The following is a 19,501-nucleotide window of genomic DNA, read 5'->3' as shown; positions in this document are numbered from 1 at the left end:
TGAATATATTAATAATATTCTAATTATTTACAATAATTAAATAAATTGTAGCACAAAATCCTGTTTTATTACACTTCTGTGTCTTCCCAAAGCTTAACTAATCTGAGAATCGAAAATAATATGATATCGATACGTTCAATTCGTAGTTAATTGTATTCTGAGATAGTATCAAGAACAGCTAATTCAGAGTAGATCCTGTGAAGTAACTTTTGATGAATGTGCGTGAATTAGTAATTAAAAGTGATTTAAGAATTTGTGAGAACGCATAATTTTTACTTTTTTGGTAATTGAAAATTAGAGTATAAAATATGCAATATATTATTGTTATTATATTATTATATTATTGTTATTATATTATTATTATATTACAACAATATATTATTGTTATTATATTATTATTATATTACAACAATATATTATTGTTATTATATTATTATTATTATATTACAACAATATATTATTGTTGTATTTCGTGTTGCTTGATGCATAAAATGTTATTGTTTGTTTTTTGAATTTGCGCAAAGCTACACGAGGGCTATCTGCGCTAGCCGTCCATAATTTAGCAGAGTAAGACTAGAGGAAAGGCACCTAGTCATCACCACCCACCGCCAACTCTTGGGCTACTCTTTTACCAACGAATAATTGGATTGACTGTAATATTATAACGCCCTCACGGCTGAAAGGGCGAGCATGTTTGGTGCGACGAGGATTCGAACCCGCTACCCTCAGATTACGATTCGAGTACCCTAACCACCTGGCCATGCCGGTGCTTTAAACGTTATAAGTTCGCTGAGAGACAAATTTTGTTAATCTTATGTAACAACACACACAGGGCATGAAGATTTATTACATAAATTAGTTTTCTTAAACGAACTCATTGATGAATTAATAATAAATGTAAGTGTAATAAGTTATTTCGACACCTTTGTAATATTTAATATTCATGTAATCATGAACATTAATTTTTTTATTCATTACAATTGTCCTACTGAGTCCGATGAAGCTGCAACGCCTAAACGTTGGATGAAATAAGTTTTATTATCAAATAGAGAGTGAAAAACCTAAAATACCTCTCCCATCTTTATTATTATTTGTAATAACTTCATGGCCAAAATGTCTATACCTTTCTAGTATACACTGGTGATTCTGGAAGATGACATAGTTTGATATATTTTCGTATTTATATCGTTAAGTGAACAGAGGGTTTGGTTAAGGTTTTGTTCTCATTGCACCATGTGGGGAACGAAGACCGAGGGTAACAATCTTTCCGAACCTTCCCTACCTGCTACAGTTGGACTCGTCCAGGTAGGGTTTTGTGTACGTGGACGTAGAAAAGGGAAATCAGTGTCGAGAGAATAGGGGGTCGTTTCGCGGCTGTGGTGAAGCTAGTAGTTGTCAGTACATTTATTTATGGCGAGTCTCTACCTGTTGAGAAGGCGTTGAATTACAGTTTGACAGCATATGTTCTGCGAAGTTATGGAATCGAATATTTTAAAATTAGACATGCATTCAACTTTCAAGGTGTACTTGGAACACGTAAAAACTGACCACGGGCACTCCTCTTAGAATGCGTTCAGGGAAATTTCATTTTCCATGACTCACGAGTCGAAATTGATCACAACAGTCATAACTCACGTGATCAGTGCGCGATGTTTTCTGTGTGTTGGAGAAACAGACACGATAAGAGCTGATTGTGAAAAACGGGCGGTCACGTGAGTGTTGGTTCACCCTCTAAGATTATGTCTGTTTACCCATGTGAGTCAAGACTCTGAATCAGTTCAGTTTCTTTCTACTCTCGTTGTGTACGAAGCGAAAAGCGAGTATTTTGTTCAGCCATCTCCGTTTCTTCGAAACGTCGCAGATCTGTTTAAATTACAGTATCGCACACGTATATGGGGGTATTCAGGGGATAACTAGTCAGGTGGTTAAACGTGTCTTTACCGGTACCTCTCTGAAGCCTTGTCGTCACGTGGGCAGCTCGTACGAGCAGTTAGCCCTGGAGAGTTAAACTATAAGGGCTGGCTGTGTAAAAGTGCGTAGATATCCGTCCTACTAAGCCTCGTGACGTGACAATAAACTGTATAAATCGTTCAAGAGTGAATGCTTGTATGAAATGCCTCGCAAACTGTTGGGTAAGAAATTTCGTCTTTTATGTAAATACATGCATACATATATGTTACATTTCACTACAAAGAACAGTTTTTAAAACTAGCATTACAACGATATTAAATGTATGTTATTCTTTCCGCCACCATGGTGGTGTTTAAGTCCTTTTTATTTGTTTTTACTTATTTCGTATAACTATAGCTTAAAGCGTTACTGAATATATTACTTTTTGTGTGTGATGAAGGTATAATCGACTTGAGGGTTAAAATTAATACATATTTTAAGGCCAAAATTCGTTATTTGTTTTGAGACTCGTATTACTATATTAGGACACGTATCACCGGGTTTTAATATAGCAAATAAAAAAATATTTAACTTCACAAAACGTGGTAGTTATTGCCTCTCGTCCCATGATTTGCACATGCTACAAACGGATGTGGAGATGTGCTTGTATCAACTTTAAATGTTTGTAGCAGGCGGTTTCGTGGTGTTGCCGACTCTTAGCTTAGGTATATTATAGCTGTTAACGTGACATTTTGTTGAGAAACTGGTAAACTTGTAATAGTCTTAGGTCACGTGCTTCTTTTGATAGTCTCCTGTCTAATCACAACTGTTGTATTTTTCTTCTATCATTGTTTAATTCTTACACTGACTGATCTTGTATCTGCATGAAATAGGACATTGAAATATTCCGTTAATATATTACGCAGTGTTTTCCAAACTTCTTAAGTTTAGGCTGTCTAATCGTTTATGTATTTAACTGTTGTCAGGCTTTGAAAGACGAACCCTAAACCTCACTTATATAAAACCCTCTTTTAATAAAATAGTTTTATTCAAAACCCGAGGAGGAAGGTATTTGTATTCGCCACCATTCTGGCAGAGTTGTTAGTATATTTGCTCGAAACTGCGGTTACGTGATGATAAACGTAAACACGAGAATACGTGGTATCTATTAATAGTTACTCTGAATGTAGCGGTAACTCGCTTAACGTATATAGCTAGACAGACCGTCCTTTCAAGAGGTGGAATCTTTATAAACACTGAACGTTGTCTCGTGCTACCAAAACTTTTCCACCATAGGACCTCACCGTTATTTCATGTGCTTTAGGATATTGCCTTGTACTAGATATATACCATTGGAAACCGGTATTATTATAATAAATAGCAGACTGAATAGGGCTCGCTAACATGTACAGGATTTACAATTAAATGAATAAGACAATCAGACATCTCGAAACCGGTTTTAAATGTACTAAAACGCACACACTAGAATTATACGTCTTGTTATCTACAGGTGGTTAAGTGTTTGACAAATATAGAAATTAAAGATGGGTGTTATTGACAAACTCTCAAATGTCTTCAAGTACCTTTATCTCTCAGCTGAAATCGAAACGCTGTTGTTAAAACTAGTCAGAAAAGAGAGAAAATCAGTTGAGGGTATGGTGGCAACTAGGCTGTTAATATAATCTGTACCAAAACATTTTACATTATATTTTATATTAGGTTCACTATTGTTTGTTAGTGATGACTTTAATCAGCTGTTAACAATTATTGTAATTAATTTATTTATTTTATTTCATACAGCCATATGTATAGCAAAACCAAATATCATTACGTGATGAAAACTAGCTTATTTTTGTTTACGTGTGATATCGTGAACATCACATGATGATGAGAGGTAATAAAACAGGACAAGTTCTGATCACTGGAAGAAATCAATTAATTATATAATTATGGAGGATTTCATCCCCCCGAAATGACGAAGTCATGACTTTAACGTTAAGCCTTGTTTAATATCGATTATCATTAACCTTGAAAGTAAGAAGAACTTGTTAATAATTTTTAGATTTTTTTTTCTAACATTCACGGTGTAACTCGTGGGATGAAATAATAATAAAGATTTCCTGTCTTGATTGAATTTTGTTTTGTAGATTAATCAGTCTTTCAGTCGCTCGTACGTTGCTATCCGCTATTCGTTTCTGCTCGTTATGGAAGACGGACGACCCTATGTTCTATTAGCTGAATGCTATCGATGGTGAAATGAAGCTATTGTTCAGTCTTTTGGTTTTGATGTTGACAAAATTCAATTTACTTTATCATAATTGTACTTCCGGTAGTTTTCTTTGGTGAGCGGATATATATTTTTCTTTTTTTTAAAGTCCTAGAGATCATGTTTCTACGTAGTGAAAAGAAACCGCAAAATTGATTTTTTTAGTTGTGGTGAGGACTTCAGTTCAGTGCTAGTGGTAGGTTTTCTAATACTACCACAGCGATCTTATAACACAATAAGATCCCGTCGAGTTTAATGAAAATATTATTTTGCGTGTGTGTGTGTGTTTTTTGTTGGTGGAAATGGCAATAAAGATTTAAAGTTGTTGCAGTATGATGAAGGACAAATAATGTAGCAATTGTTTGAGTGGTTGTATTAACGTTTGTCACTAGTTGTCATTTTGAAGGATTAAATACGCGACAGACTGAAGTAAGAGTTTCGGTTGAATACTTGATGACGTTCGATTCTCCCAGCTGACATGATGTAGACAACTGAACAGCTGAACGGGTTCTAGTACCCTGATAGTAATGGGTACAGTGTAGAGAACTGAACAGCTGACACGGGTTCTAGTACCCTGATAGTAATGGGTACAGTGTAGAGAACTGAACAGCTGACACGGGTTCTAGTACCCTGATAGTAATGGGTACAGTGTAGAGAACTGAACAGCTGACACGGGTTCTAGTACCCTGATAGTAATGGGTACAGTGTAGAGAACTGAACAGCTGACACGGGTTCTAGTACCCTGATAGTAATGGGTACAGTGTAGAGAACCGAACAGCTGACTCGGGTTCTAGTATCCTGATAGTAATGGGTACAGTGTAGAGAACTGAGTGGCGGATTCGGGTGTGAAAGTATGTGTTATAATATTTTTATAATTTTCGTAAACTGTTTGAAAACCTTGTATGTTACAGTTTATTATTTAATTGATCTGGCTATAACTGCAGAGCACGTGGAATGTAAAGGAACTGAAGTAGCTGGCGGGTTACATGTCGTGACCGTAAATATTATGAGCTGTACTGAACCTTTAACCAGTTTATGTGGGTCTAAAATGTTTTATTCTTTGAGTCTGTATATATGTACTAAAGGGGAGTCGGGTGAACCAAACAGCTGATGGACTACAGAAAACTTAAGTGTCATAGGACACTGAAACTAAAATCACTGTCAAGTTCTTAACAGTTCTCTTCTGTTCTCCAGACATCCTGGTGGACACTAGGAACTGCTCTCGTTGTTTAGGTATTTGTTATACCCAGGAGTGTCAGGTGCACTTGACCTCCTCCTCCTGTAGAAACTACATGCTGTAAGAAGTTGCGTGGTTTGAATTTCGCGCAAACCTACGCGAGGACGATCTGCGCTAACCATCCCTAATTTAGCACTGTAAGACTAGAGAGAAGACAGCTAGATGAACCAAACCTTTAACTAGTTTATATTCTTTTAACCTTCCCGAGTTTGTAAATAAATGTAGTACAGGGAAGTGAACCTTTAACCAGTTTTTGTTGGTGTAAAGTTTTATTTTTTCCTGGTTTGTAAGTATACTAAAAGGAAGTTAGGTGAACCAAACTTTTAACCAGTTGATGTTAGCATCCCTAATTTAGTAGTGGAAGACTGGAGAGAAGGCAGCTAATCATTGCCACTAGTCAACTACTATTTTGTCATGGGATTGATCGTTAACATTATAACGTCCTCATTAGTGAAAGGGGAAGTATGTTGTGTAGGACGAGGATTCGAACCCTCTAATCATCAGATTACGAGTCAAACAACCTATCTCTTGGTCGTGCTGGACCAATGTATAAAGTGATTGTAACTGTGTGAACAATCCATATTTAGAAACAAACCAATCATGGTTCGTCATACATGCTCTTATAACTTGTTCGTGGTGTATTGTTTTCACTAGAATGATTATTTTTTTACTCGTTGTTACTAATTGCTTGAGCTAAATTGAAGAATGTTCCAAGAAAATATGAGCAACTCGCGTGTTAGGACTAAACCGACTAGCGCGCCAACGTGGTTTAAGTGTTATCTTGATATCGCCTAACTTCCATGTTTCCCACAAACCGCTTAGGGACACATTACGAGAACAGAGTTATTTCGAAGTTTTCAAAATGTATTCTAGTTCTCTGTACTTTCAGTTTCATTAAACCTGCTCATTCTGTCACGTGCGGAGATTGATCTCGAATTAGGTCTAGGTCCACGAGGACTTCATTCAAATCGAAATGGTTCACAAACGTAGTTCCCTCGTGAAGAGCTATTGTAAGAAATATTGGATGTTCCACAATATAAGAGAAGAGACATACCTTAACGCTTGGGGTAGGGGGGGGGGTAGCTCGTGACGAATTAAGTTAATAGATGCGCACTGTATTGGTAATGTTTACCACACAATATCAGTCAACAAAGAAACGGGAATTGTCCGTCTCTGTAGCTTGTGTCCTACGTTGACTTGCTAGGTGTGTTACTCTCGTCGGTTATTCTCGCGCAGAGACTCTTATCTTCGCTATTATGTGGCCAGAAAGAGCAATCAATTATTTTTTAATTGTGTAAACATTCTTATTAAAAAGATCTCAAAAATAGGTGAAGGTTAATGCTTTAGTCGTAAAGCTTATTTCTCCTAGTTAGGCTAATGTTCCCAACTAGGTGGCGATACTTTTTAATGTTCTATTTACATTATCCGTGTTATTTTGATCAGAAGGTACATCAAAAACCGTTTCACACACGTTAAGGTGCACGAGGTTAGAATTAGGAGGCACAAAAGCTCGTAACGAAAATACACGAACCTTTCATTTCAGATTCTAAACGCCATGAAAACGTGTGTTGCAAAATCATAACTCTAAAACCAGAGAATGCTATGACATTAAAGACCAGATATACACTCGAACCTTGGTATTCTAGCAAATGGTAGGTCAGTTTTAACATGATCAAAAATTCTATAATATTGCCACCTGGTGTCTGCTAAGAAAAATATCTTAATGAAAAGTATTCATTTGAGGCACTTTCAGAAGATTATTCCATATTTGCCTTTACCGGTTTACATGTTCTCTATGTGAATTCTGCTGTGTAGGGGTTGTTTATGTCGGTTCCATTGTTAAAACATTGAAAGATCGTGCAGAGGAACAATATGTATTACATATGCAATCCTAGGTTCCAGAACAGTTAATTCATTGTTCGGCTTGAATAAAGTGAATGTCATGTGATCACCTATCCCAGTGTATGTAAACTAATCGGTAAAACCGAAAACGAGATTATGCTAATGGTAAAGGAGACTCTTCTAATCCGTCAAATGAAGCTTAGAATAAATAATCATCAAACAGTTTGCGAGATTGTACTTATAATTTAGGTTACTGTACAATCATGTCAGCGAATAATAAAAGTTTGAAGTATAGGAGCGAACCCAAAAGAGTTGGATGGTTCTGTGAAAATAAACGTGTGATATAACAGATGTTTTTATTATCTTCTTAATGTGTTTGACTTAAAGTTTTTGAATCCACTATGGTAACTTAACCACATGGCTGTGATAGCAGTACCATTTTATTGTTTTTAGTGTAGTTCTAGTACCCATATATTCAACAAGTACTTCTGCGTGATGCACAGGTGTTTCTGAATATGGACACGTGCTATATCCAGTTGTAGAGTGAGCGATGTAGGTCGAAATACCTTTGTACATACATCTAAACAGATGGTTGTGTTTCGTACGTCATGGAGGTAGAACTTGAAATAGACGTAGTCTAACACGTGGCTCGCTGTACGTAGAGATAAAAGTGAAAGGCTAAAAGCTGTTCCGAGGGACAAACGTGCTCACGTAAACAACGACAGCACACCGTCTGTTTGACGTCAGAGGTTTCTTTGGACGTCACAAGATTCATGGAAAATACTAAGTTTTATTAATGTGTCGCTGACTAAAACAAATGTTTAAGAGTTTACACTATGGCTGTTACAGCTTCGTATTATAACCACGTGGTCTGCTATCTCTGTTTGTAGTACGTGTGTGTTATCAAGCCACGTTTTCTACTGATTAATTAAGGTCTTACACAGAATTAGCCTTGCTGTGACGTTTATATCGCATTTGTTTTGTTGAGACATCGTGGATCGCGACCTAAAACTGGGTCGAGAATAGATAATAATTTTATTTGTTTATTTATTAATATGTGTTTATTGGGTCACGACTAACAAGTAATTTTTTACAAATGTTGAAAACCAGTGATTTCATGCTTCGATCCTGTTGGTCCTAGAAACGTTTATTTAGGGTAAGGTAAACGTTAATAATTTTACTGTGTTTAAGGTACCTGATGTTAATTCTCAATACACCAAGCCTTAATAAATATAGTTTGCAGTCAAATACATACGGTTGCGTGGTTTCGCTCCATATTTTTTATCACTTCTGTATCCCAAGTGTGTTAACAAGAAACGTAAACTTACTCAATGCAATACAGTAAACGTATACCCCATACATATTTTGATTATTTCTGCGCACCAAGTGTTTTAACAAGAAGCACGTGAACTTGCAATAATTGGACCCCACTAGTACTAATAAAGTCAATAATCTAGGATTACACTCGTCAGGCCTTTGTTCTGTCTCATATGGTGTAACATTTGAACTCGTTTGACAGTAAAACATGGACCACGCCCCTTTACCGAAACGCACTGTGTTCTGAGTGGCAGTTTTCATTGCAAGAGAAATCTTTTTTTATATTTATACTAAGTAAGTAAATGAAAGATTGAATTACCCTTTGGTAAAAATTAAACACCCAAAAATAAAGGATTTTCTGGAAAATCAACCACACAAGTTACACACAGATAAACGAAGCCAGTAACGTTCAGATTCTTGGATTTATAGACGGCCTTCGTGCAAGTTGCACGTGTTTATTACATAATCGGCCTGTTGCAACTTCGAGGTAATTGATTGGATGGAATAAACTTAATAAAACTCTTGGAAATCTTGTTGTTGAACTAAGATTAATATTGAAGTTGGCAGACAGCCAAAGTCGACTCGCTGAGGCAAACGGTCATTTAATGGTTAGACTTGACCTTTTGACCTTAATGTGAAGATGTAATAAAAGTATATGATAAACTTAAGTTTGTGTGGCTAAGCGTGTACAGTTCCGTCTACGTAGCGTAAAACAACAACAGCAAAAAATATATATGTTCTCATATGTTTGGTACTTTGCTGAGGGAGAGAGAGATAGCGTGAACCGGACACTAAACCTCTCTACCAAATATCGCGTAGAATACGTGACATAAAGCACCTGTTCTCGTGAAGCTACAACAATTTTGTATTTTAGAGTTTGTATCGGAGCTCCTACGTATCAGATAGAAAACATGTATCGGTAGATGATCTGTCAAACCTTTCGCGGAATATCTCGGTTTGTTACCGTACGTGACCACACTCACGTATCAAGTAACAATAATGACAGAGCAGATGTATGCGTGCGGTTGTTACTAGCCGAGTGACCGTTGTAATGCGGATCAGACCTGTTTTTAAAGTTGTATGTCTCCTTTTTAAAACTCTGTTAAATGCCCAAATAAATGGTTCGATCTGCCTATAAACCAATAAATACCTTTTATCCAGTAGTAAAATTCGATACCAAACTAATTTTTATTAGCGCACCCTGTAAAAATTGTTTCTGCATATGTAACTCGTATGATGTGAAAATCCCGACATGGCCAGATGGTTAAGGTACTCGAACCGAATCTAAGGTTCGCGGGCTCGAGTCCCCGTCGCACCAAGCATGCTGGCCCTTTCAGCCGGGGCGGGACGTTATAATGTGACGGCCAGCCCCATTATTCGTTGGTAAATGAGTAGCTCCAGAGTTGGCGGTGGGTGGTGATGACTAGCTGCCTTCCCTCTAGTCTTACACTGCTAAATTAGAGACTGCTAGCGCAGATAGATCTCGTGTAGCTTTGTGCGAAATATAAAAAAAACAACAAACAAATATGGTATGAAAATGTCTGAACCAGAATAAACAGTTTTTACGTAGTGAAAATGTCTCGTTGCTTCTGTTTTTAATCTACGTTTACGTGTTTCTCTTGAATATTTTTTCTTTTCAATTTACAACATTTCCAAAATGGTACTTTCCGTTTCAGCTACTTCCCAACGCGACGCCACGTTTTAATAATAGTTTTAATGATCGTCGGGCGTAGTCCAGTTTGAATATCGTGCCCGTACCGTGAATCCGTCCCGTTGCTGCACTTTGGAACCATGGGATATCAGAATAGTATCAACTTCTACTAGTCGGTCAGTTAGCAGTAATAAATAAACTTAATATTCCGAAAACCGTTTAATCTTGAAATCTAAGTTCAAGTAAGGTCCAGTTCTATCTACACTTTGATCAACGTGTGCTATTGGGTTATGCTAGTTCAGGAAAATTCCACTCCTAGTTGGTAACCCTAAACAGTGACATTTTTCTTAACTACATTTACTTAAGTATAGAATTTGTTTTGTTGTGTGTGTTTTTTTTTTCTTCAATCGTAGTGACAATAAAGCACGTTCACACTAACAACATGTTTGACAGATAAGAGTAGCCCAAGAGGTGGCGATGGGCTCTGCTCAGTAACTTAATTCGTTCTGTCGCTCTTCAATTCCAGATTGAGAACGGTTATTCGTAAATAGCCCTCAGTGCAACTTTGAGCAAAAATCATCGTAGATATATTGATGAATGTCTTGTAACATTTTTTATGAAAATACTCGTTTTGGGTCATTTCTAAGTGAGGGTTCCGTTTCCCCGGGGTGGGAACAGCACACGCGGTGGAGGTATCAAGATTTGTTTTATTTATGAATTTTATATATTTTATTCATATCCGGGTTCTCGAACTATACAGAAATCATGGAAACTTGCATAAAGTATATATAATTCAGTTGTTATTAATATTTTTGTGGCAGTTGTGCAGTGTGGGCCTGTTTTTTTTGTTTTTCGTTACTATAGTAATATTCAACAACAGAAGTTACGTAATTCATCTTGCTTTATTCGCTTGGTGAACGTTTGCGTCCTATGTGGAGAATAAATATCGTTCGTGTTTGTTATGCCTAGTTCAGAAAATACTTGTATTTTTAAATAAACATATCAGGTGAGAAAACAATGTGTATATTAACAAAACAAGTGAGTGCTGCATTTTGGGAAGTACTGGGTGCACGTTTATGAAAGAAAATCTATGTTTTGCTCGAACTGTCTGTAGTTATATTGTACCCGTCTAAGGAATGTTTGTATTATTTAAGATCTGGATACAGCGCTAGTAGAGCTGTCATACGAATGCGAAACTCTTTACAAAAGCTTTAAAAAGCAGGATTAGTTTCCGTCCCTTCGTTTGTATGTTTTTGAATTTTCGCCCAAAGCTACACGAGGGCTATCTGTACTAGCCGTCTCTAATTTAACAGCGTAAGACTAGAGGAAAGGCAACTAGTCATCATCTCCAACTCTTGGGCTACTCTCTTACCAACCAATAGTGGGATTGACAGTGACATTATACGCCCCCATGGCTGAAAGAGCGAACATTTTGGTGTAACGGAGATTCGAACTCGCGATCCTCAGATTATAAATCGAGTACCCTAACTAGCTGACCATGCCGGGCCTTTTTTGTCGCTTCCTTCCTTTAGTTTACCATCTGTGCCTCGGATGAATTTTAGTTGTTATTTTACGTCTTGTGAGTGGTGCGTTTTTTACCAGTGAACAAACTGTATACAGGGGTTTATACCGTATAATGCTGCGAATAATTTTTCATTTCTCAGACTGGAATACGTGGTTTTAGGTAGTTGTGGGTGCTGGAAAATTGAACATGGGACAAAAACTAACGAAATCAGTGATTTAAACTGTCAATCACCTAAGTCCCGATATTATCTGATAATGTAAAATAGGTGTTCATGACGGTAAAATACCTGATAATATGTAATAAATAAATATCTAACGAGAACGTAAACTCTTGATGAAACTCGTGATAAACCAACAACTAACCTTGACCTCGTAGTTACCGAGTGGACTTTCACGCGTGGGAACAGTTTTGCTCGATCTGTGTCCCGTGCAATATAGCGCTTTGTGGTTTGGTTTGGATTTCGCGCAAAGCTACACGAGGGCCGTCTGCTCTAGCCGTCCCTAATTTAGTAATGTAAGACGAGTGGGAAGACAAGAATGGTGAAACATTTTTAACATGCTTTTTCTCGTTACGTCTCGAGGATGGGAAAATGAACTTTAGTTCCATGCACGCGAAAGCCCTCTCAGTTGAAGAATACGTCACACGTAACAATCAATCATGCGTCAATTATATGTCACATGACAAACATTGCTACTCTCTTGTGATTGGCTAGTATAGTGTTAACACCAGTTATTTTCAAAGTGACAACAATAAATGTAATCAACAATATACAATAAAGACAAAGGTCAAACGTAATAGGTTTAAATTTAAGCGCACCTGCCCAAGGTCGATTTTGCACATCATTTTTGTCTAATAACACTCTGTAACACATTTTGTTCCTGAATAGTATGTGTTATTTCGTAATTGCTTATGTTGTAAAAGTACAGAAAATGGCCATTATTCCCATCAACCTTTGCTTTTGTGATGTGACCTAGTTAATGAAATTTAGAAATTAACCTATTTTCTCTGTAAAAAACAGGCAAATTTGCACATTTTCATTTACATAAGGTCTGAATAAAACAACATATGAATCAAGATTTACATGTATTTATACTAAAGTTTTACAAAAATGTTTAGAAGTGAGTAGTTTTTCAAGATTTGTGACTAATGTAAATCACTTTCACGTATCAGCTCCCATATTTAGTCTCCCATCATGTTTTCGTTATACGCTCCTTGGTAGCGACGTTCAAAGTCCAGTATATCTTGGTGGAAGCGCTCGCCTTGCTCCTCTGAGTATGATCCCATGTTCTCCTTGAATTTATCAAAATGAGGGTCAAGGACTTTCAGGGACATCCTGCAGCTCATTTTGCCGTAGTTCTTCACCAGAGCCTCAACCGGTTCCACATAATTTTCGGCCTTGTGATTGCCCAAAAAGTCCCGAACCACTGCAACAAAGCTGCTTCCAAGATATTTTTCCTTCCTACTGAGCTTCTTGGGGGAATTCTGTGCACTCCAGGATCATCTTTATTTGTGGTCCAACGAATACAACAGCTTTGCCTCGGACAGCTTAGGGAAGAAGCCTCGAAGGTACTTAAAGGCTGCAGACTCCTTATCAAGAGCTATGACATTATTTCAAAAGACACAGTTTTACGTGCAATGGTGGGAACAACACCTTGTGGAGGTCCACTAGTGGCTCACACTTGACATTGTGCCTCCCCACAGAGAACATGGTCCGTTGTGGCCAGTGCTTCCTGTTGTTGTATTTCTACTGCCTCAAAGGCAAAGGTAACAGAGTCCGATAACCTCCCAGCCATACTCATCGTACTTCAAGGCTTCTAGCAAGGTCTTGACACTGTTGTATTCCTCTTTGAGATGGACCAAAAGATATTTAAATTTTGAAAGGTCTAAAATTTGTGTAATATAAAATCTTATTATTCAAGCAAGCAAAAATTGTCCGTCTTACCTTTTAGAGTTTTTTTGCAGTGCTTACAGGTAAAATGAGGTGCTCAGGGTTTGTCTTGATTTCCCACAGGCATGCCAAAATATGCCTTGTAGGCTTCACACATTTTAACAAATGCTGTCAGAGTACTGTTTCACTCTTGTCTTGATAAATTGGCCACATACATAGCGGAATGTGTCTGGAGAATGCTTGCAGCTTCTTGGTGCCACCTCTGATAAAATCAGATAGGTCTATGTGTTCATTTAGGCAGCTAGAACTAAACTGAAGTGGTGAGCCCCTGTGTATAATATTACTATGGAAAGTTCTAAAAAATTCTAAAAGGCTCTTAAAAATTCTTAAGTTTAAGAAAATTCTCTATCGGCTACTCAGCACTGAATCCACCTGGAATGTTCTGGAAAATGGATAAATTTGAAAGTTTCGTTACCCAGGTCATAAAAACAAAGTTTGAAGAGAAAAATAGGTCTTTTCCATTTAGTTTAGGCATAAGCAATTAGGAAATAACACTTTCTGTCCAGGAACAAGAAAAAGTAAAAATGTTGTAACATAGTGTGTCTTACATCAAAGTGACACAGAATATAATTAAAGGTTCATTCATTCTTCCCATCCATACTTTTTCAAAAAAATTTGAACAAAAACCCAACAACATATTTCGGTCGATCCAGCGTACTCCATGAAGAATTGAATTATTTTTTCCTGAGAAAGATGCACTGTGTTAATGCACTCGCTAAAGAAATATGTACAAGAAATAGATGCAGTGTGCTAATGGAATCGCGAAATAAATGTATTTTTTTTACTTGTAATGAAAACGATGTATAGAAGTACTTTCAGCGCATTGTACAGGAATACGGGACACCTCTGATAATACGTGTAAATTGTGTTTTGTTTGCTTTGCTCTAAACAGTAACACATGACAGATAAATAGCGTTGGACCTATTGTGTAAACAATCAACAAACAATTGGCTTTTATATGTTAATCTTTGTTGTATAATAGTCGCGTACAGCAAAGTTCTTTCTAATCTCTGGCTCGCTAAAGATAAACTTTTTACTTCTATTGTTGTAAAGGGATTAGCTTCAATCTGTCACCAACTTATTTATTATTACAGTTCGTTTGGCTTGGAGTCTTGATACGCTTTTCTTCCATCAACAGGATCACCTTTGGAAAAAGTCACCTCAATCTTGTACTTTAGGGTCACCTTTTGGGAAAAAAAAGTGGTCATCGTATTGTTGTACCCTTTCATCTGTAGGGTCATCTTTGGGGGGGAAAAAGTTACTTTTGTACCTTTTTGTTTACATGGTCACCTTTTGGGAAAAAAAGGTTATCTTATTCTCGTACCCTTTCACCTGCAGGGTCACATTTGGAAAAAGTCACTTGTAACCTGCCATCAGCAGGGTCACCTTTTCCTTTTCTCTTGTACCCTGCATCATACTACTTTACCTTCCCATGACAAAGCTTTCTGCTACTTTTTCAGAAACTAATTACAAGTCATCAATATTGGTACCAGACTGCCTTCATAGTAACCAAACTCCATGTTGCCATCAACCCTGAAACACCTTTACCAACTGTTAACGAATGATTTGCATTACAAATCACATGATCGACCACCAAATAAACACGACAACTGCTGAGGAAGATGGTTGACGTTATTTAATATAAGTAACTATGTCTTGTCACTGTTATACCTTTACTGTTTATCCTTTATTTTGTGTGTATTGAACTATAATACAAAATTATAGAACACTAACATGTTTATACAAATAAACATATTTACGTGATAGGCATGCATTTGCCATATGTGCTTTCCTTATTTTTCAATATTGTCTTAATATTTCAAAAGTTGGGCATTTCGTTATTGGTTGTCATTTGTGAAACCATAAATATGTTAACGTGAGAAATTCATAGCTCATGAAGAAGTAAACACAACCTTTTCCCTACAAAACTTTTGTATTGACGTCACCAAATCGATCATTAAACGATGTGAGTGTGGCCTAGTAATTTATCTGCCTGGACTATAAATTTAAGGATCACGGTTCTCGCGATCATTGCGTGAAAAACGCGCCTTACTCTTTGGGGAGAGCAGGGGGATTGGTACGCTATAAGAGTGACAATTAAATTTTATTATTCGGTCAGAGAAGAGTAGCCCAAGAGTTGGCGGCGGGCGCTATCGGCTAGCTGTCGTCCCTGTAAGTCTACTAGTAACTCCTGCGAGGCTTTGTGGAAAAAGAAATGACTAGCGTACATCATTACCCTCAACTGGTAGGGTAGGTCAAAATGACCTGTGTATAATAAAATTCAAGAATCTTGTATGGTTGGGTCAGAATGACACGTAAACCATTACAACAGAAACACGGAGAATTGAGACAACACATCTACCCTACTCAAGATTCAACAACTAATTGAGGATACAGTACATAAAATACCACATAGAGAGCACCATAACCTGATATGGAATCTTCACTTTCATGATTTTGGCGTCATACTCACCAGTTGAAGGTTAGAAGCAAAGATCGGATTGAATGCTATTTTTCCTGTGGTGGTGGCTTTATTTATTTAAATCGTGAGCTATTTAGGAACGGCTGCTGTTTCCAAGACACGTTGATAAATATCTGAGGTCTGTGTATGCAGATTGGGAATCGCTGAATTGTTTTATTCGAGTTGCTGGTTAAAGGTCATGTTGGTAAAGAATCTAGTTTTGAGACACCACATCTCGCGGTAGGGGGCTTCATAAAGGTAATTACTATTAATGAATTAACGTAAGCGTAGTACCTATATAATCATCACACGAAGAAACAGAAAATATAAATTATAAACTTTCTTCAACGTAATATTTCGTGTTGCAGAAAAATGTTTGATATTTAGTACGGAATGGCACGTTTTGAAACATTTGTGTTAACTGTTTTTCACCTCGTGAGTCTGCCTTGAGCCGGAGCACGTGGCTCAGTTTGTATCAGACCTCGTTTTAACCTGCGTGTACATTAGTAAATTTTCATGTAAACAAACGAGACGTTTGGACGCCTCTTTCTAGAATGTTTTTATTGTGGGTGCATTAGAAAAGTGACGGTAAATCCAGTCATTTAATGAAGAACAGCTCTGTAGGCGGCTAGTATTGCTGATGGTTGTCTTTTTTTTGTGTCAGTATTTCTGAGGTAGGGATGGTATATCTAAATTTTAAGGTCTCTTCTGGTGGTTATTTTGCTCATATGATTACATTTAATGTGAGAAAATACTTGTTTTTTGCTGGGCGACTTCTTCATAAAATGTGCTTTCATTCGAAAGTTTCTACAAGCTGTCACTCAAGTGAAGACCTGTGTTTGCTATACCATTTAGGTTGTTTTGTTTTTTGTCATACTAGAAATAAAGGGAAGTTAAATCACATCTTTACATCTAAGATTCACGTTTTTGATTTAACTGTCTTCCTCTGTCAGTGTTTTAATGTTACAATAGAAACAAAACTACTATTAAAGTTAGTCACGTGTTAGTTGTGATTCCCAGTTATGTGCTTAATATTGTCAGAAAACCTACCTTCATTAATTAAATATCACTGACAGTTGGTAAAACATTCGTGTGTTGATGTAGTTATGAAAGATAACTTTAAACATTTTACCTGAGTTGTATTTACTTTTTGTAATAATTTAGTGCAGGCTCAGTGTTTGTTTTAAATTTAGCGTAGGTTGAATGTTTGTCTCTTTTAATGCATTTGACACACGATGAATGTTTGTCTTAATAAATTTGGTGCTGGTATCGGTCATTCCATCGTTTTTTGAAATTTCGCACAAAGGTACTCGAGAGCCATTTCTGATTCTAAACTCGAGAGCCATTTCTGATTCTGAAGAGAGATTAGACGCGTCAGTAACTCAATACCAACACCAATCCTTGGATTAATCTTGTTCCAACAAAAGTTGGATTGGCTGTTACATTATAACACACGCACACGCTATAACGCCCAAAGTACTGAAAAGGTGAGAATGATCGGCGACGAGATTTGAACCCGCAACTCGTAGATTATGAGACGAGCGCCCTAACCACCAGGCCCCAAGTTTGGGGTTGATGAAATGTTTGTCTCTATTAATACATTTTGTGGAGAATTCCATATATAATCTGATTTAACGAATTAGTTGTCCTTGAGTGTCTGACTTAACATAATTGTATTTAAGTTCTTGGACCTTTCAGACTAGTTAATAAAGTTCTGATTGTTGCACGGCAGCTTGCTTATAGTATTTTGTAATCAATATGGATAGATTTTGACTTTGAATGTAAAGGATTGTCATTTCTACCCTGAACTTAGAGGGAAGTAGCTTTCATATTGTCAGTTTTGAATTTATTGAATCGTAATCTGACACGTACAGCAGCCGGTGAATCTTTCTAAGCGAGGAAGCCGTCTTAGACCATTTACCGTCCGTAGAAAACACGAAAATATCGTTCAACGAAAACCATACAAAATAGGAAAGCCTTCCTGGGCCATGTATCGTACGTAGAAAGGGGGATACGTAGATATTTATACAGTATTTTATGGTGTGTATGTATCTGTTATACGTTATAACAGGGGTGTTTGTAATTTTCTAGTGAGAGGGGTTTTCAGTGTCAAACCGGATAATCATAAATTTGTGACGTTACAATCGTAGTTTGTGCAGATATATCGCTAGTAAACGCTCTACATTAATGCAAGAGACTAGTAATAAGATGGATTTATTGGTACTCTAACGTGTCAGATCTGTTAAATTGAGTTACAGACTATAATGGTAGGGTTCCGTGATAGTTATAGCTGTTTAAAGCGTTGCACCATGATATTCGTTCTACTGTACAAGTCGTGAATATTTTTCTTAACTTCTTTCTGCTGTCTCAGCGTTAAACGCTTCCCGGAACGAAAAGTTTGCCGTAAGAGGGCGAGTCTATTAATTTAACCTTTCGAAATATAGGTAAGTCCGATACGTTTAGAGATTGGTTGCATGTATACGTTGGTGCCAAGAGTTTGTGTGTGTGTGTTGTTTTTTTTTATTGTCTAAAATCTGGCATTTTGTTTTTTTAATCTGTACTTTATGTTAGGGTAATAAATCTAGAGACATGGGGCATACTATATAATCTATAGTTGGTTGTCTTACAAAAGGTAGACATAATCGAACATTGATTTTGTTTTATTTTGTATGAAGTCGTATTGAAAGTCTGTTGTCGGTTTTAAAAACTGATACCCCCCCCCGCTCTCGTTGCGCGTGCAACGTGACTAGTTTATTTATAAACGTACAAGACTGTCTAATTACTTGAAGGTTTCGCAATTTTTAGCGATAATAAAAGGGAACTAAATGTTAAACTAACGAACTTGGTATTTCTGCGTAAATGTCTGTAATCTTGGTACAATTCTTCTATAGGATTGTATTTTGAACGCTTTAAAATTGGTCTGCTTTTTAATTACACATTTCCAAGGCCAGATTAGGGTGGAAAAAATGGGTTCTATTGCTCTACCCACACACAAACTAAGAGTAAAAAATGAATTCGAAACTGTCTCGTTAAAAAACACACACGTTGTCATCTGTTACTATGACAACAGCTATTTACTTGTTTCGTGTTAACATTTTATAATCTTTCATTAATTTGTTTTTTCACAAATATTTAAATGGACATTTAACTAACAAATAAAGTAGTTGTTATTACTTTGTATTTATTATAAATATTAGAATTGATATTTCGTATAACACTTCAGTTGCTTATTTATAACCATAATTGGTCTTACGTGCTGCAACATTACTACATTCTCTCGTTATAACATCACTATTTGCGTGTAGTTGATATTAACGGAAAATAATACACTTGTACAACTACAGTCATTAAATCATAATAGTTG

At 36.8% G+C, this 19,501-nt stretch overlaps 1 protein-coding gene across 2 annotated transcripts in view; it reads left to right on the top strand.

The window, feature by feature from the left end:
* Window positions 1–19,501, top strand: part of LOC143240702 (caskin-2-like) — a 232,415-nt gene that overhangs the window by 185,755 nt on the left and 27,159 nt on the right. The window lies entirely within an intron of this gene.

This window comes from Tachypleus tridentatus, chromosome 13 (genome assembly GCF_004210375.1).
Source record: "Tachypleus tridentatus isolate NWPU-2018 chromosome 13, ASM421037v1, whole genome shotgun sequence".
Lineage (NCBI taxonomy): Eukaryota > Metazoa > Arthropoda > Merostomata > Xiphosura > Limulidae > Tachypleus > Tachypleus tridentatus.
This window is presented reverse-complemented; position numbering and strand designations above follow the sequence as displayed.